Source organism: Barbus barbus (genome assembly GCF_936440315.1).
Source record: "Barbus barbus genome assembly, chromosome: 16".
Lineage (NCBI taxonomy): Eukaryota > Metazoa > Chordata > Actinopteri > Cypriniformes > Cyprinidae > Barbus > Barbus barbus.
In genome coordinates, this window is record NC_136744.1 from 23,602,497 (window position 1) to 23,623,512 (window position 21,016).

The following is a 21,016-nucleotide window of genomic DNA, read 5'->3' on the forward strand; positions in this document are numbered from 1 at the left end:
TGGCAAGAAACATCTATGAAAGTTGTGCTTGAATAAGTGTGTATGAGCTTCTCATTTGCATAGGACATCATTGGCAATCTCTCATTTAGACATGTCAGGAACAAGTGGAGGTAGACTAATGAAGATGTGCTTACTGATATAGTGGTATTAAACGTTGTAAAATCATCAGCCACAAATGAAATCCTTACTTGCTGTGTAGAATAATGATGCAAGGTAGCTCAGCTCTTTAATCTCAGGCACTTGTAGAAAACACCAATGTGGTGCAGGCAGCTCAGACAGTCAAGAGATATAATGTGTTTGACTCTTTTGCCATTAATATAAAGGAGGTTGGGAGATTCTGACAACAGCTTCTAATAATTTCCTATCTGGTAAAATGACATTTATAAGAACATTCAAACCAAGAACGCAGCGTACACAGCGTGAAGGTTTTGTGTTTTAGTATCTTAGCACTGGAAGTATTTTACCCTATTTATTTTCCCCATAAGCTTTTTTAAAATTCATGAAGAGTTCCAAGCCTTCAACAAACCAGCTTAGAGATGATTTAAATTATTACATATTTTGCCTTTTTTCAGATTTGTTTACTTTTAGCTTTAATAAAAGTTCACTCTTGTTCACTATCTTTGATATTATTAAGTACAAAATTGGGACAGTACCATTGGATGTACATCTTGGTAACTTATCTCTCCTTAAAGGATTCATATTAGTACCCCAAAGTGAAATTAAACATGATTTTTTTTCAACCCTCTACCGCACACATTATGATAGACCTATATAACAAAATATTTGTGTCTTTTTCTTTTCTTGGAATGGCTTAACTTGAAGTGCTGTAAAAAAAAAAAAAAAAAAAAAAAAAAATGGGGGAAAAATATTATTTTAAGCTACTTTATGATATGTAAAAACAACATACAATAGTGGATCTAACTTAGAATAAGTGTAAGTGTAATATTACTTATAGTTAATATTTTTAACTATAAGTAATGTTTGTGGTGATTCAATTGGTGTTATTAAAAGCTTTAACACAGTACTTCTAACCTTATACTTTACAACAACTTCTGATTTTATTTATTCCATTCTTTTTAGCTGAATAATGCTTTATATTCTTTGAATTTCATCACATTTTTCATGAATATTATTTAAATTTCAAATGTATACAGTTAAAACAAATATAATACTATATAGTATCATAAAACACTGACATAAAACCAAAAACACTGCAGTTCATGAAAATTCAACATTACACAATCTTATGAGAAAGGAAGACTATGAACTTGAGGCTTGAGGCTTGGTAAAGTTGAAATTTGTCACCACAAAATGTAAATCGGTGTTAAAAGGTTTGTTACCACAACATGGTTTTTGAAAATGAATTCTGGAACCCAACTATTTTGCTCTATTCATGTATGTTATTTAAATGTACCAGGTACAAAAAACAGCTAGACCGAGTGTCCAAAGAATTCAATCTCTCACATATGCACACACAGACCAAGAAAAGAAATAAAAAAAAGTGCAGACAGAATGCAAAAATGCCTCCTGTGTGAACAGCCCCTAATCTGCCTCAGACAGACTGACAAACTCTATTACAAAATGACTTGCTGTCAACTGAAAACCAATGATGTTCAATGATATGAAAAAAGAAACGATATACAGACTTCTAAATCGACGTTTTGTAATGTCTAGTCAATGCTTTACTCATCTACCAAAATGAACGGAATGTTTAAAATGATCCTTGTTTAAGGGATTACTCAATGAATAATACAGTATAATGCAATTTATTTTTGAATTAACTTTTATTTAGCAAGGATGCATTAAATTGATTGAAAGTTAAAGTTACATTGTTATGAAAGATTTTTATTATTTTTTAAATGCTGTCCTTTTTAAATTTTCTATTCAAAGAATCAAGATTTTTTTTTTTACAATTAAGCCGCAAAAACTGTTTTCAACACTGATAAGAAGAAATGTTTTTTGTGTACCAAATCGGCATATGGAATGATTTCTGAAGGATCATGAGATACTGACAACTGGAGTAATGACTGCTGAAATATCAGCTTTGCATCACAAAAATACAACATTAAAAATATTAAAATAGAAAATGATTATCAAAATATTACTACTTTTACTGTAAAAATCTTTCTGACCCCAAACTTCCAAATGGTAGTGTAATATAATATAATAATAATAATACGCTAATAGAATAGAATAGAATCATGCGAGTATTGTTCTGAACATCTAAACTGACCTTCCTCACATTTGCAGGTGATATTCTTTCTATTTTCTGCCTCTCCACATTTCACTGTGTTTCTGGCTCGGCTGTAGTTCAGCAAGGTCCAGGTCCCTTGAGCAAACCTTCCCTCAGAAGCCTGAAATCAGGACAGATTAAGACTCCCAGAGATGCATTTCACTTTTTTTTCTAAAGCAATGCCAAACTGAAAAATATTACACTTCTCCCATTTTAGGCAGCACTTTGACAGATTTCTTAAAGCTTGTTAGCAGAGCTGTAAAACGGCACATTTCCAGAGGATGTTAATGGCTTTTATATGTTTTGTGTGCAGAAGACGTCCTTTCTGACTCAGATTTATGAAGCCATCGATCCCTCTGGCAGACTACCTGCTGGCTTGTATGCTAATAGACTGAATCTGCACATAAAGCCCTGTTGTGCTGATCTATATCACATTTGTCTGCTGATGCAGATACACTGTCCACATGCAGCTGATAGACGAGCATGTCGATAACCTTTGTTATAAATAAAACACACCTACATGCAGTAACTAATATTTGATCAATACCTGCTGGAAACGAGGCCAACTGATGCATGGTGCCAATAATTAAACAAATTACAGTCTTAATAACCTCTCCTGACAATGAGTGTCAATATCTTAAATTCAGCTTCAACCCATTGGCCATCTTATTATGTTCTAATGCATACGATCGTTATCAAAGGGGAGGAAATGGGAGACTAAACACACCTTGAGGGTCTGACAGAAACACCCCAGAAAAAAATGTACCCTTCTGTGCTGATGATCTAGCTTAGGTTTCTCCTACTTGAATCCTTACTCATGACTCATCTGAAGTGAAGTTGGATTAGATAAAAAAAGACAAGCACTATCACAGGTACAAGACCCACTGTCAGTGTTCTGAAAATCATTATAAATCCTAAGCGTGCGAATGCATAAATCAACCTAACAATCTCTTCAACAGCCACATGTTTGGAAAAGAGTCATTAATGGACAGCCAGTACTTCTGCCAAACCACGTAAGCGGTATTTAACAACCAATTGTGCGTGCAATTCACCGAGAAGTTAATGTAGCATGAAGGAATGTCACACATACAGTGCTGCCTTTTCCAAATGGGATTTCTGACACATTCCAGGGCTGCGAGCTATTCTCACTCCCACAAAGCACCCAAGTACCATGACACACTCAAAACAATACCTACTTTATTTTTTTTCTTATTCGAAAAGCCTACCTCAAGGGTGTCCAAACTACAGCCCACCACCTGTTCTGTTGCAGCCAGTGAGATAGAGCTTTAAAATAGAAGCAAATTTAGATTTTCGCTTTTGAAAAAAAAAGATATTCTGAACACTAGGTGCACAACCAAATCCCACAATGAATCACCTCCACTAGTGTCTTCTCTTCAAATAGCTCAAGACTGCAGTCTCTACCAGGTTCTTCCACATTGAGTACTAAAGATGTTTGGAAAACTAAAAATTCACTGGAGGGCCAAATATAAAGGATGACATGTTAGTTCTAGGCATGCAAGTATACTGTACCCATGTACTCATACTCATTAGTGTTTCATTCCAAAAACCTAAATAAAAAAAGAATACACATTTCATGCATACCTGCTGAGTGTGCACAGCGGCACGGCCATGCAAGTTTATCGACCACACTTTCTTAGAGTGTCATCTCACACAAGTATTGCTCATAAGTTTAAACATGAATAGATAGGCCTGTCAGCATCATTGAAAAATAAAAATGATTCATGTAGACTTTGCAATTCTACTTGAGAGTAAGGACACTCAGGAGAGGGTGCTAAAACTGTCTTTTTATTAAAAATATATATTACAGTTCAACACTTTGAAGTATGCAAGACTTCTTCATGTTTTTAAAAGAAGTCTCTTCTGCTCAACAAAACTGCATTTATTTGATTAAAAAGCTGAAACAATATATATGTATTATATATTATATATAGTTTTAATAATATATAAAACATAAAAAAGCACAATTTTTGTCTTCAGTGTCACATTCTTAAGAAATGGTCCTACTATGCTGATTTGCTGCTAAAGAAACATTCACTATCAATGTTGAAAGCAGTTTATTATTTGTGTGAACACCTTGATAAAAATCACTACATTCACTATGTACCTTTAAGATGAACTTCCTTGATATTTAAGTACAATATAAGACAGACACGTTTCAGTGACTTGAAATGCGGTTTGCAAAAGAATTCAGTATATAGTCTACAAGCAACTCACCTATCAAGCCAGTATTCTGAAAGACCTACATTTAAACCACACTGGATGACAAAGCCCATTAAAATATAATTACATGCATAGCTCCATACACATACAGGTCTGCTGAAGGATTATAAGAACAAGTATTTGTATTTATTGGTCTTCTGAACCGTGAGGGTAATGAGAACACGTTCGCTCTCAGGGGCGAGCCGGCATGCCAAGAGAATATAGATGTGAAATAATTAAACGGAAGACCTGACATTGCAGTTCACAGAGGATGCCAGTAATAAAATGCCACACTGCACTCAGAGAAGAGACACACAAAAATTATATGAACATGAATATTCAATGTTTTAGATGTAGTGCATTCAAGAACAAGATGATAATAATGCCATCTATTCACTAATGCATGGGAAAACTCTGAGAGTAATGGTTCAGAACATCATGCAAACGACGCTTTGGTATGATCACACTGTAATATCATGAACAGGATACTCGTGTGTCCTTACTGAAAATGTTGGTAGGAATATAATCTGCCATTATGTGCATCTGAAGTTGTTCTTGGTACTGTGAGTAACCCTTACCATCAAATAACGTCATCAAATCACCATACTCTCATGAATACCCCTTGTCTAGATATCATTCGTATCCACAGTGTGGTGGCAGCTTATATCCTTTTATTTTCATGAGGGCTCTGATTCAAACACTTGCCAAGGGATTATTGAGACAGCAATTATTTCCCATAATTTCCTGATATGCAATATGCATACTTGTCAGCTTTGTAGGAGGATGCAGAGACTAAAACCGGCTCCATTCTTGCCAGGAAGCCCACTCAGTTCACCCAACTTGTTGCACATCAGCGGCCCAGTAGACAGGACTGAGATGAAAAATGTGCATGATTGAGAGCGTGGCACATTTTATAATCTGCATTTATGTTAAGGTTTTTACTAAATGACATTGAGCAGCACTGTAAAGGATTAGCCCTTATTTTAATTTAGCTTTTAGGGAATCTATTCTCAAGATTCGATATTTACATGATTAATCGATATTAATCAAAGCGTCCAATTTATACCTTATTAACAATACCTCATTAACGACTTGTCCAGCAAGCATTAAAAACCAGTATGTTTTAACAATTCAGATTATTCCCGTGGCCACGATAATAACACAATTGATTAGGTAATTTTGAGCAGAGGTAACGTGATCTTTGGCAAATTTTTTAAGACTTGAAAATCACATAGCACCAGACAAAGATTTCTTAATAAATTCAAAGTTTATATGCTACTCTACGACACTACTAAGCTACAATAACACAAAACATAATACATAACACACAAACACACACATTGCAATGAATTGTTTTGAGATGAAGAGAGTTTAAGGTTCTACTGTTCATTTTCAAGAACGCTCTAACTTCAACCTGAGGGAGTCACAAGCAAGGAACTTTACTATCTTTACACTTAAAGATGAATGCAACCAGTTTCCAGCAGCATTGTGAAGAATTGTTTGATTTTACTTGCTTTAAATTGAGTTTCCGTTCCTTTCCTGGTTGAGGGAACCCCGGGTGCGGATTGGCTGCTGAAATCGCTGTTGCGTGATGTCACTGGGGATGCCCTCTTGCGATTGGTTGGTTTCTTTGTGACGTGATGACGCTCTTAGGAAGTCGGTTTCAGTTCTTACGGCTTCAGATGTTAAAGTTTCTTTAGAAGTTTGACTAAGTCTTGATAGTTGTTCAATGCTCGGCCAGATGTTAATGGCTGGAAGCGCTTAACAGCGTGATCAGAGCAGGAGCCAAAGTTTCAAACAGCGTGCGAGCAAGCAAAGAGAGCACAGGCACCAAAGTTGGGTGTCTGTCTTTTAACGGGCTGATGTCAGTCTGCCCCTTTTGCTGTTTGATCCAATCACAAGTGTTTCTGTAGGGCGGAGTCCGGAGTTTTCCGTGCATAAATCCTTTGCTGCATTAATTAATAAAATAAAGAGCATATCCTAGCAGATTCCTATGTCTAAGTGTTTTAATCATACATTATGATGAGAAAGGTCAATTTTCATCTACACCAGATTATTGCTGACAATAAGTAACACCAAGTATTTTGCATACCCAAAGTACATATATCAATTTTATCTATTACGCGGTTAAGGCATAGATTAAACGATCCTAAATTCTAAATAATCACACCAAGCATGTGAAACTAAACAATAGTGATCGGGAAAAATTAGACATCAAAAGATTACAACAATACCATAGATTCCAATAACACAGCAAGCTTAATTTCATTTCATGAAATACAACCTGAATATATATTGTATATATTGCTTTTGAGTATATTGCTTCAATAGCAGCAACAATTATAATTTGTCCTTTTTGAAATACTCAAGCAAAAGACTTGAGTCTCTTTGTCTGTTAATAAGAAAAGGCGCGCTTCCTTTGGAATGTGAGGAGGACGAAAGGGGGAGCTGTCCGGGGTCATGAGTGTCCCGTTGGGCATGTATCTGTGAGACTTCAACGTCCAGTCTCATCATAAAAATGTCTCTACTGGTTGATACAATCATTGAATTACATGTTAAGCAGTCAGGAGGTCGTGTCCAGATCCAGTGGTCTTTGTCCTGTTTCTGGCTGAATTATGTTTAAGTGATAAAAAAGCCACAGTAAAGTCCTGTTCTGGAATACGTCCAGATTTTTCCACACATATATCCTTCGTTTTAGAGGTCTCTTGGAGACGTTAAGGAGATCAGAGCAGGATGCTTGGGCACGGTGATGGTCGTTAATTAATTTTACGGCCACAGATAGTGAAAAGAGCATATTTCTCCGGAATGTGCTGTCCTGTTAATAGGTGTGTGTGTGTGTGTGTGTTCTTGTTTCGACAAAGTTCTACAGCACTGTTTTGGAATTCGTTGTTCTTTGTTATGGCACTCCTAAAAATGTGTTATATTAAGTTCTTGCATATTCTCAGGATTTCTATCCCATGACCTACTGCTAATATAAAAAATACATATTGCAGGCAATGTACATCGTATTTTGTGCTCATATAATATGATATTTGTCGCACTTAATAAATATTAAAATAAAATTAAATGTTAACCAATAATATAATTCCAGAAATGTTAGGGAAGTTTTTAAATTGTAATAAAATGAAAACTAAAAGACTTTCAAATCACATGAGCCAATATTTTATTCACAATAGAACATAGATAACATAACAAATGTTTAAACTGAGAAATTTTACAATTTTATGCACAAAAGGAGCTCATTTCAAATTTGATGCCTGCTACAGGTCTCAGAATAGTTGGGACGGGGGCATGTTTACCATGGTGTAGCATCTCCTCTTCTTTTCAAAACAGTTTGAAGACGTATGGGCATCGAGGTTATGAGTTTCAGGAGTTTTGGTGTTGGAATTTGGTCCCATTCTTGCCTGATATAGGTTTCCAGCGGCTGAAGAGTTTGTGGTCATCTTTGACGTATTTTCCGTTTAATGATGCACCAAATGTTCTCTATAGGTGAAAGATCTGGACTGCAGGCAGACCAATTCAGCACCCGGACTCTTCAACTACGGAGCCATGCTGTTGTAAAAGCTGCAGTATGTGGTTTAGCATTGTCCTGCTGAAATAGACGTCATCTAGAGGGGAGCATATGTTGCTCTAAAACCTTTATATACCTTCAGCATTCATAGTGCCTTCCAAAACATGCAAGCTGCCCATACCATATGCACTTATGCACCCCCATACCATTAGAGATGCTGGCTTTTCAACTAAATGCTGATGACACACTGGAAGGTCTCCCTCCTCTTTAGCCCGGAGGACACGGTGTCCGTGATTTCCAACAAGAATGTCAAATTTGGACTCGTCTGACCATAGAAAACTTTTCCACTTTTGGGCCCAAAGGACAAGACGGCGTTTCTGGACCATGATCACATGTGGCTTCCTTTTTGCATGATAGAGCTTTAGTTGGCATCTGCAGATGGGACGGCAGATTGTGTTTACCGACAGTGGTTTCTGGATTCTTGGGCCCATCAAGTAATGTCACTGACAGAATCATGCCGATGAGTGATGCAATGTCGGCTGAGGGCCCGAAGACCACAGGCATCCAACAAAGGTCTTCGGCCTTGCCCCTTACGCACAGAGATTTCTCCAGTTTCTCTGAATCTTTTGATGATGTTATGCACTGTAGATGATGAGATTTGCAAAGCCTTTGCAATCTGACATATTCCACAATCTTTTTACTCACTCTTTCACAGATTGGAGAGCCTCTGCCCATCTTTACTTCTGAGAGACTCTGCCTCTCTAAGACATCCCTTTATAGCTAATCATGTTGCAGGCCTGATGTGAATTAACTTAATTAGTTGCTAGATGTTCTCCCAGCTGAATCTTTTCTTGCATTTCAGTCCTTTGTTGCCCCCATGACAACTTTTTTGAGACCTGAAGCAGGCATCAAATTTCCAATTTAGTGGGTAAAAGTGTAAACTTTCTCTGTTTAAACATTTGTTGTGTTCTCTATGTTCTATTGTGAATAAAATATTGGCTCATGTGACTTGAATGTCTTTTACTTTTCATTTGATTCAAATTTAAAAAAACGTCCCAACATTTCTGGAATTAATATAATAATATAATATAATATAATATAATATAATATAATATAATATAATATAATGCAATGCCTAGGCCTAAGGTGGGAAAATACGATTTCTGGAAAGATCAACAGTAACCATTTAAAATGAAATGCTGAGATTTTCAGGCACTGTTTCCTGAGAACAGGACCTCGAAAATGGCTTCCCATCACTTATTATTTTGAGATTCAATCTTGAATGTTGAATCCCGAAATCTAAATGAATTTTTAAGGTTCTAACCTGATCAAGGCCTCCAACACCACACCATCTCCCGTAAGTATCGTGCCCTCTAATGAGACCTGTCCTGACAAGATGGAGGTCTGTTTTCTGTCACCATCATTTTTAAGAGAATTAAAGAGAGGCCGTTTTAATAAACACTAGAAAATTTACACTGATGGATTCTCTTCCCCTTGGGCTGGTAGATTATCTAGAAACCAGGGAACATGAGTCACACAAGACATATTTCTTGAGACTCAATAACGGTTCACATCTACAGATGCATGTGAGCTGTGGAGATACGATCTTCACTAAAGTCTAAATGGTTCCTGGGGAATAATTACCTATATGGACCCGTGGCTCCTTCCCAAGAACAATGACATTTTTCAACATAATGCTTACTATATATCAAGTTCTTTAAATCATACATAGTGTAGCAAAATTGCTTTCGGCTCAGGATGTATCTGTTGTTTTGGAACAGAGTGCTGGACTTTACTTACCGAGTAGACAGATACAAATGTAGTCTTTGACCAGATCAATGCAGGTGCCCCAATTAAGGCAGGGTCTGGACCAGCACTCATTCATATTCTCGGAGCATGTTCGACCTGCACGATGGACATTAACACAGACAAATAGATAACAAGATGTCTGTATCATATCATGTTATACTTCTGTGATAATTTTTTGAAGTCAATATAAATAACTATTTGCAATGTTTTACTTCCTTAATGTAACATATTCCCAAGTAAAACAAGGTATTCAATTAGAAAAAGCATAATCATTGCTTTATTGAGAATTAATAAAGTGACCATTACATATTAGAAAGAAGCCTGAATAAATGCAAGTTCATATAAATAAAAAAAAATGAATTATAAAGATTTTAATTTTAATAATAAAAAAAAATGGATCACAAATAGGTTAAATGGCCACATTTTCTTTTTAATCTTGAGGAATTCAACTATGTTAGATTTTGAAAGTCAATGCCTGTCAAAACCCCAGAGATGGTTTCCTGCCTCAGTAGTACCACTGAGTAAAACATTTAGCTTACCCTTAAATCCTGGAGCACACAGGTATTGGTAACCTGCCACCAAATCAATGCAAGTAGCACTGTTGGCGCATGGTGCACTTTTGCATTCATCTGTCTCAAGCTCACAGAACGTTCCCTCATATCCCAGCATGCAGTGACAGGTGTAGTTGTGCTGTTGGTCCAGACTGACGGCGTGTTCTGAACACTGATGCCCACTGCAGAAGTCAATGTCAAGTTCACAGTGGACTCTAGTATATCCGTGACCGCAAAGGCAACTTGGAATGCATAATACAGTATCTCTTAATGGAATCGCGAACAAAACAGCCGGACACGGTATGAAAATACATGGCTGAGTCATGGGGGAGGACAATGTAATTTGCTTTGCTTTCTATCACAGGAACATGCTATTTGTTTTAGCAGCTATGGGTGGTTTAATTCTAGAACGAGAGAGTAAACAGCAACTGAACCTGAACAGAATATCAATTTCAATTTTATACTGAGAGAGGCACCCTGTTTGAAAGAATAAATCCATCTAAATCACTCATATTTGAAAAAAAGAAGAGAGAATGAACTACAATAGGACAACCTCATGCTAATTTTAAGGGAATACAAATTTTGTTATCCTACCACCCAGTATGTCGTTCCAAATCCCTATGCTTTTATTGTATCTATGAAACACATTTTAAAAAATAAAAATGTGATTATTATTTAAAAAAAATCTTTATACTGATATTTTCCATACACAGTGAGCTTGGGCTGTCAAACTCCAAAAGGCACTATAAAAGAACAATAAAAGTTGCCCACACAACTTAATTTTAAAACAATACACCATAAAATAAAATAAATTGTTTTTAGATTATTATCTACACTACAGATTAGAAATCTAATTTATGGCCTATGGCAGTATTTTGTTGCAATGACATTTGGTTTCAAGAAAAATCAATGTTTGATTCTATTGTCATTTAAGCAGCAGCAGTTGCCATATTTATTTGAGAGCAACCGCATAGGTGAGGGTTATCATTGAATAATGACTTCATTTTACCCTGTTCATATCACAAAGCTATCAGGCTTAATCTACAGTATAAGGTTTCAGAAGACCTGAAACAGAGTCATATGAACTACTTTTAGGATGTTTATTTGTGTCATTTATAGAGCTTGACAGATCATGGCCACTATAAACTGTTTGTGTATGGAAAAAAAAAATGTTTAGCTTTCGTTCAACAGAGGAACAATGCATACAGATTTGGGACGACGAGGGAAAATAATTACCAACATGAGCAAATAATTACAGAATTTTCATTGATTTTATTTGCATTTTATATCATGCTAATATTTATAATGACACTTTAAATGCATTTAATTTGTTTATAATTATCTTTGTATATAACAAAAAAAAAAAAACAGAATAATATTTGAATCCACTTCAGTTCTAAGCAGAGCATTTGCTGTACTCTAAATAAACCTTGCGTAAAGAGATCTGAGAAAAAAAAAAATGAATTCACCCAGACTCACCTGTACCCACCAACTTCATCCACGCAGGTGGCTCTGTTCTGACACCTGTGCTGGACACATTCATTTATGTTGACCAAGCAGGTCGGCCCAGTCCATCCAGGTGCACAAACAAAACTGTAACTGGTGATGTTGTTAAGAACACAATGTCCTCCATTGGCACATGGCTGTCAAAATGAAAATCAACCATTATTCCAGAACAATCCTTTATTTAAATATGTATGTAAAGGTAATTCTGGCCTTTTGTAAACAGACGTGCTTGGTCCCAGTGTTAAATAAAACATGCTGGTTAATGAAGAAAAGCTAATGCATTTTAATTGCAATTTATGTTAGTGGTGATTATCAACACAAGTAAAACAAATCAAAATGATCAAGCATGTTCAAAAGAGACATGCAATTGCCATTGGCCTTACAGTTCAGTGACAAAGCATGCAAACAGCTTCACATCTTCAAAAGACTATAGCATGCTAAGAACATTTTTTACCTGCTGTTTTCAAGTGGAAAGTGGGAGAGGGTGGTGTATGCATTTTGAATGAGTTCATGCACTGAAAAATATGCCTTATGAATATGCCTTGACATTATTCTAAAGAACTGTTTATACTTGATCTGACTCAATTTTATTTTTCTGTCTTGTCATTGGCCTAATGGAAATAAGTTTAGTTGACTGGAAGTAAAACTACGCTTTGTTGGTATAATATGAATGATTTGCTTCAAATCAAATGCGTATGTTGCATTCCATGGAAGCCACATCACAACTGATCAACAAAGTCCTTTAAGGTTTGATTTGAGAATTTTCTGATCAGCAGCCATCTTGTTATGCAGAAAAAAATACAATCTTGTGACTATATACACAAGTATGTTTGAGTTTATTGTTACTTCAGTTGATATTCATTTTGTAAATAAATGTACTTATTGTAACCATGGTGTTAATGCACATTTAAAACCAGATATGCTAATTTACACTTAGAACACTTAAACACATTACAATGAAAGTGATCTGAATTATGTTGGGCTAGTGGCGGCTGAACCCTTCTGACCTACCTGTAGATAGTCAGGGCACTGAGTGTGACATATGGAGCTGATCACCTGGCAAATCCACACAGAACGTTCCTGGGGGACAGGTGACATTTGGAAGCGTGCAGGCGTTTACGTCAACCTCACAGTCAACCCCAGTATATCCTGGAAAGGGAGGTAAGAAACACAAACCTATCTGAAAAATCACTTGCACTTCAGCATCCCTGCTTCCTTGATTGGGAACTAAAAGAACCTTGTGCAAAACCAGAATTTAAAAGATTAAACAAGACTGAAACGCCTTCACTCTTGTTAATGCCTTTGAGAACGCACTGCATATGCTCCTCATGCCATTGTGCCTCAATCAATAAGGTCAATCAATGAACATGAAGCAAGCTGGAAATCAAATTTCTTTTTTTTTTTTCTTCTTTGTTTCTTGGAAAAAAGAAAGTAAAAGAAAACGGCAATCAATTTTTGATAGCTTATTCAAAGCCCCAAAGCCAGGCAGCCCAAGTGAAAAGAACAAAATTGTAAAGGTCAGAAAGAGGCCAGGCTAGTTTGTTTAAGGGCTTTTAGATAGAGAAAAAAAATCTGGCTTGCTTGCATTTGGTTTACATAAAAATAATTTCAAAATTCATTCACATAAAGGTTTAAGCAGGAAAATCACACTTATGGAAATCAAGGATGGGTCAGGATGGTTGACTACAGTCGATTAGAGAGGTCAACTGGTGAATTTATGTAGATTTTTGTCCTTTTTTAGCTTTAATATTTTTAAACAGGCTTTTAGACAGGGTTTTAATATGACTGCACTTATAATTCTATAGCTTTCAAAAAAATGAATGCTGCTGTCAAATATTTTTATTTCTTGGTCTATTTACACATTCAGTTAAAAACAACTCAACTTAAAAAAAAAAAACATTGAGACCCCTATGTTCTGTTCCACTCTTCTGTGCGTCATCCAGCTGTTGTTTTTATTTTTTTGAATATTTTGCAATCTTTTGTTTACAACAACACCAACCTAAGTAATAATTCATTTAAATAATAAAAAACTGAAACAAACTGGAATGCCTCATGTTCCAATTAAAAAGGGAAAAACTGATATATAATACCATTAAACACACACAAAAAGTAATTCTGTCATCATTTTCTCTCCCTCTTGTTGTTCCAAGCCTGTAAGATTTTTTTTATCTTGTGTGGAACATAAAAGATATTTTGAGAAATGCCTCAAACTGTTTGGTTACCAACCCTCTTTTAAAAATAGCTTTTATGATATATGATCCGTAACTTCTGACAAAAGTCTAACAGGTTCGGAATGAGAGAAATAATAAAAAAAAAGACTGCCCCTGCTAAACATTTTATATTTGACACTCAATTCTACTTAATTTCACATACTTTGAGTAAATAATCTTTGCTAAATTGTGTCCACCAATTTACAACAATCTTTTTAAATTATGTCCACTATTTCACAATAGCCCAGTCTAGCTTTTTTATTTTTTAGAGAAAACATCTTCAATCCTTTTTTGAGGAAGTCATTCAGATGATTCTCCCTTTTGTATCTCTTTCTCTAAGCAGCGAGCACGCGTGGGCAGGTTAAGGGAGGGGGCGTTTGGGACTCTGGGTCGTCTACTCATCGAGCGGAAGGGAGCAGCTGGCAGAGAAGCATGCTTGTAACCCCGCCAGTGAGTTGCCAATCTCTAGGGTGAGCCATCAGGTTGCATCAGTGAATGCAAATCATGCCTCAGAAAGAGTGAGCAGAACCAACAATTACGAGAGGGAACCATATCAATGCAGTGGCCTCAAAAGGGAAGAGCATTTCATAACACAATATTGACACAATTCTGCAGTACTAATGAGCTCTGGCAGTGTGAGAACGGGAGTGATTTGCTCAGCTGTCAGTCAGAGGCGCTGGTGCTGGCACGGTGGGGATTTGTGGCCCAGTCAAAAAAAAAAAAAAAAAAGAAGCTCATTCTCAGGAGTAAGAGAAATTCATACCTGAAGGACAGGCACATTTGTAGTATCCGACAAAGTCAGTGCATGTTCCCTGGTGCTGACAGGGACTGGAATCGCACTCATTTACTTCAGCCTCACAGTAGTGTCCTGCAGGAAGACAGGGGTGTGAATGGAGTGTTAGTTAAGCTTTTACGCTCCGACTCCGCTGAAGATATTGACTTCACTTTTGACATTTGGGATTTAGAAGCAAATTTGGAAACTACGCCCCCCCCCCCCCCCCCCCCCCCCCCATGGCTCACGGTTTGGTGCACGTCACAGAGAAGAGAGGCCAAATCGTTCAGCAACAGTTCAGATTGCAGTTTACTGAATCACAGTTCAGACGGTTAATGCAGACAGACAGAATGCAAAATGATTCAACATATGGAACTTTGAGAGATGCCAGAGAGGGACAGTATATAAGTGTGACTCAACTTTTATGCGGAAAATAGGCAATGAAAAAGAAGTGAGGAGGCACAGGAAAAGGATGTCAGACTAAAAAAAATTGTTCACCCTAAAAAAAAATGCATCAACTCACCCTCATGTCATTCTGAACCTGCATGAATTTCTAGGTAATTATTGGTGCCTAAAATTAAAACTATTATACATTGTTTTTGTTAATTGCAATAAAGGTCATTTTTTATGTTAAATAAAAAATTTACGTAATAAGACTACTAAAACTGAAATAAAAATAAAACTACGCTAATCAATAAAGCTAGCAACATAAAGTACAAAAGCATGCAATAAAAATAGCTAAAAATCACATTTTGAAATGAATACTGAAAAAATTCTAAACATTAATACATACCATAATAGTATATAAATAGCTCTAAAATAGCATTGGGCTCATGCTGCTCTCAAACTTCAAAAAGTACTAATGCACTATATTCCAAAATGTATGTTTTTTGTTTTGTTGTTGTGGTTTTTACAAGATTTATGTAATAAGACATTCATTTTTTTTGTTACAAAATTATCCTAGTTTGTCAGCGTCAATGGCCTCTTGGGCAGTGCGCTGACATGTAGCACTGTTGCGCTCCGGATGTTCTGAGTTCGAGTCATGGCTTATGGACCTTTCCTGATCCCATCCCATCTCTCACCAATTTTGCTTCCTGTCGACCTATAGACCAATTCAGAGTAGACGTCCCAGTTCCGTCACCTGCAGCTGCACGCATATAGTGGTTGCAGAAAAACACTGGTAAAAAGTGGAGGTAAATACGTAAAATCCATGGAATAAGAGATAAAAATATATTTTTGTGCCTTTTGATGTCAAAATCGGAATGCAAATAATTTTTATAGAATACTGTCATCAAAGACGTCATTTGAAGCTAAACGCAGACATTTAAATGGACATACTGGATGAAACTGCTATGATTACTCTACTTTTAAAGCATACATTTGATTTAAACAATAGGTCTACATAATATTCACATATGCTGTTCATAGGGGACGTATTGTTTTAGCACTACAGTTACAGCATGACATATTTAAACCTATTACTATTAACATTTTTACATAACATTTATTTATTTTATCTCACAATTCTGACTTTTTTTTCTTGCAAATGCAAGTTTATGTCTCCTAATTCGGACTTTATAACTTGATTTAACTCAAAAATTTAGGGAAAAAAGCCAGAAGAGCCGAGGGGAAAAGAGAGAATGACAAGTTGTTTTTCCTTATTAGAATTGTGAGATATAATCTCGGAATTGCAAGAATAAAGTCAGAATTTTGAAATATAAAATCAAATTGACCTTTTTTTAAATTCTTTTATTCCATAGCTCCATAGACTGCCACTTGAAAACCGTAATTTTCTGCCACCAGATAGGTTCCACCCACAAAAACGTCATCCTTGTTTCGGATCTGTAAGACTATCTAACATCAATTTCGTTGAATAACAGTGCTTATCGCTGGGTAACAAGCTCTTGTAATATGCGGAGAACATTTTGAAAATGACATCTAACCAATATAATATGTAATATTTTTAAATCTAACTATTTTGTACCGTATCCGTGTAATTCTCAAGCCGTAAAGGCTATCTTTTTTTTTGAAAATTACTAATTAGGTTGACCTCAGGCAACTTCATAAATAGGCATATGGCACTGAATCTCAGATTTTTTGCGTTCATATTTACAGCATCTAGTATCCAACAGCAAACCAAGAAGTGTTCTGATGGTCATATTCCCAACTAACTGGCAGATCTCCATTAATGTTGTTCATCCACACAGTTACATAACAAGTGACATAACATGGAATCAAATCAATCAAATCTTTGCTTGGAAAAAGCAAGACAAGCTGTATAAAAAAAGATTTGAAAGTCTTATCCAGTGCAAGATCTGCTTCACCAATGCTTTTCTCTGCTGTGGGAGAAGTCCCATTATCTTCCCTCAACATGTCGTCTGACTTTTTCGGGGAAGATCATAATGAAAGCACTTGACATTTCACATTGGCCTTCTGGCAATACCATGGTGAGAAATGGGACAGGGACGGTCATTTTTAAGTCTCTGGGTGTCATTAATCGATGGGGATATCGTTAGCATCATCGAGATGTCTAAATAAAACATTGAGGTTTGAGCTGTGACATGTTTTCTCCTAATAGTATTCTAATCCATTATACAGCTCACTGAGAGGCAGAAATTGCCTGGTGCCTCTTGTCACTGACAATTGGGATGGGGAAAGATGGATTTCTTCATCTGCTAAGATGGGAAATAGAGCCATCAAGGAGACTGAGAGGTGATAACAAGGACACAGAAGCACTGGCGATTATCCCACTGAAAATATGAGATCTGCTGCGTGGTACTGAAAGAAATCTCTCAGGGACGGCATTTTTCAAATAATACGGTTTCATAACATGTTACGGTTTATAGGTGTCATGAAATGCAGATGATCTATAACTCATGTAAAGTGCCTATAAAAGACTACGTCACATTTTCCTGCGCAAAACCATTGAACCGTAAATGCATGCCACCGAGATCAACACGTCACGACTGATGAAATCCAGTAAATCATTTGTTTTGTTTGTTTATTTGTTTCTGCGTTGTTTAGGCAAATAGTTCATTCTGTGCTCATGCGCTGGTGGCCAAGCTAATGAAAGATCTTGCTTTCCCAGTTAGATTTACTGATTAAGTGTTCTCTAACCTCTATTTGCCCTTCATTTAGCAGGCATGATGAAACAAATTATAGAATAATCCAGTTAGGAGGGCAATGTGCAAAGATGAGTTACGGTAAAGAGATGCCTCAGGGCAGCGAGACTCGTCTCGGTGGAACACACACTCTGAGTCACATTACAGCAGATGATATAGATGTTGGACATCAAACTGTGTCATTCAGGCTAGGGAAAAATTCACAACTGGCTTCTTTTCAAATTCGTGAGTTGGAATTTGAATAGAACTGACCGTGACCCACAGGATGCTGAATGACAAGAAGAGTAATTTACTGAACAGCAATTTCAAGAATGGGCCTAACACAAACTTTGTAACAAAACATAATTACATCATTGACTAAATACGACTATTTTTTTATATGATAGTTAGAATATTTTCCTCTCTACGGATAAGAAAGTTCAATACTGTCAGAAAAACAACAACATGCATCCAAATGGTCAACCAATTCCACTAAATGTTCACATTGTTTACAACAAACTACGTTTAAAAATAAATATTGATATGAACATATAAATGCCCTGGTTACACATCAATGTTAGGGTCTATCTTAAAGAGGTTTTGGTAAAGCAGGGGATTCTGTGAAATTAACCTAAAATATGAAAAACATTATTTCAAGAATTTTTCTTTCATTCAAAATATAATTATGTATCCAGTTTGCCTCCTTGCTTTAAATTCAGTCATTTTATTGGGATTCAGATGGACTTTAAATTCAGTCCTGATGTCCTCAAATCTAAGTGTCAAGAAACTTCTTCAAAAATGTCTCCAGAATAACACATATGGTTGCTGGCAGATATATTTTATATTCTATATTCATAATTCCATGGATATAGCTGATATATAAGAAAACAATTTTTGTTCTATGCAATCTCTGACACAGTATGAAAACGTGACAATAATTCTCCTCTCCAATCCTACTGTAGAAAAAACAATCTGAGTGTGGCTTTAAAAAGCTTCTGCTGCCAAACTCTGTGCAAACTCAAACATAAATCAGGATAACATATTCCAGAGTTTGTTGATATAGTTTTCTTTTAACCTGTGTATCCAGGGAGACAGGTGCACATATAGCGCGGGGGTGCAGTTGGCTGACTCATACTGATGCATGTAGCTCCGTTCAAGCATCTGTTTGGATAGGCTAAGCATGCGTTATCCAAGTACTGACAAAACTCCCCCGTCCATCCTGGTGCACAGAGACACTGTGGAGAAAAAAGATGTTTTAGTAATTAACCTTAATTATTGGATATTAAATCTATTAGCAAAACACTAAATGCATCTACAATTGTGTATTAAAATAAACATACTCTTATAGTTTGGTTAAACATGCATTCCAGCCTTTGATGAAAGGCTTATGTATGTTGCTGGCTACAAATTAAGTTTTACTAAATATCCTTAAATCTGAGTTCTTAGCTAATTAAGTCCTTGGCAATTCTAAGAATCATTACTCAGAAGGCAATTATTTAGCATATTAGAGTTCAAGAATTATAAGGAGGAGAAAAGGAAGTTTAAGAAGAAAAATGTTGCTGATGACAAACAGATTCTTCACCAATTTGCTAATGAAGAAATGTGGCCTGTTTTCTGGACTATGTCAAAGTTTTAATTAAGGAGGACAGTGATTAGAAATTAAACAACCAGATGTCTCCAAACCGCACACTAACCAAATTAGCTCTTATAATAACCAGTGTTTATATACATAGCAGAAAATTCTGCAGAGAAAGAGTGCTTTAAAATTCCAATGCAAAAGAGTATCTGTGCAGTTTTCTCAAGTTGTTTTTTTCCTCGCCAAGTTATTTTAAGTAAAGTCATATATATCAGCCATGAAGTCTTCAAGAACACATTTTGAGCTTCCCGAAACGTTATCAGCTTACTGTAATATAAAATAGAGAACTTTTACTTCATCTTTCAAAGTTAATGCTGACAAACTGAAAAACTATTTTCTCCTTTCATTTTTGAGAATGCAGATATTTTTTCAGGCCTCATTTTGTGCTTTTTATACCTGTAAAATAAACATTTGACTATTCTGATTAAATAAACTGTTCAATTTAAAATGAACTGTTCATTCACCTGCATGTTCCAAACCTGAATTCTGTTATTTTTCACCCCCCCCCACCCCATTTCATTTACAAATCATGATCAATCATAGGTTATTCATTGCTTCAAAAGTATTTATATTCATACATGCAAACACTTTGCATGACTGTGTCAGATACCCATATATGAATGACCAATTTTGATAGTTTAACAAATTGCACTTGAAGAAAATTAATTCATGTGAAGAGCATATTCTAGAGCACTTCATAACAAAAACAGATGCGACTGCATCAATCGACAGTGTATAACAGTGACATCACTCAAAGAGCAGATCTGTTGATGGGAGTGACAGAAAGATGATATTGAAATAGAAGAGGTTGGCTGAAACCTTGAGACACAAGCATAAATCAAGGATGCTATAATGTGACTGCAAGACTGAGAACTCTTATAAATGAATAGACATGCATTAGCCACTAAGATGGCTTATTTGCATTGTCATTTTGGGTAGGAAATCAAAGGAACAAAATCTAAATATATACATTGTACATAGAGAGAGCTCATTTCTTCCCCAACATTTCTTGCATTTCCAAAGCATATACATTTATTCAAAGTTTTCTGATTTACCTTCTCTATAATGGAGTAATATAAGAAATGTACACTATCTGAAATTAATTCATGTATTTTATCATACAAATTAACCATTCAAAAATGTAGGTTACTTACATTATATCCTCCAATTAGGCTGAGACACAATCCCTCATTCAGGCAGTTAATATTGAGCAGCTTGCAGAAGTCAATTATTTCTTCACAGTTCTTTTTTTTTTCAGAAAAGGTTCCGGAAAAACCTTGTCGGCATCTACAAGAAGATGACATTAACCATAGCCACATATAAAACTAGACTTCTAAGAGTAAAAATGACCCAGAGTAACAATCACCGATGATATGATGAAATGCAAGCAATTTGCTGCTGTTTTTAGATATCACAGGTGTCTTATAATGACCATCACGCTTCTTGGTGACATTTGTGGAATATTAA

General features: G+C 36.0%; 1 pseudogene across 1 annotated transcript in view; it reads right to left on the minus strand.

Annotated features, from left to right (window-relative positions):
* Window positions 1-21,016, minus strand: part of LOC306882570 (protein eyes shut homolog) — a 219,487-nt pseudogene that overhangs the window by 179,312 nt on the left and 19,159 nt on the right. The window contains exons 5-11 of the transcript in view: window positions 20,704-20,836; window positions 18,989-19,148; window positions 14,804-14,908; window positions 12,842-12,979; window positions 11,804-11,967; window positions 10,313-10,566; window positions 9,765-9,869 (exon numbers count right to left, since the gene is read on the minus strand). The product of the transcript in view is annotated as a protein eyes shut homolog (transcript). The remainder of the gene's footprint in view (window positions 1-9,764; window positions 9,870-10,312; window positions 10,567-11,803; window positions 11,968-12,841; window positions 12,980-14,803; window positions 14,909-18,988; window positions 19,149-20,703; window positions 20,837-21,016) is intronic.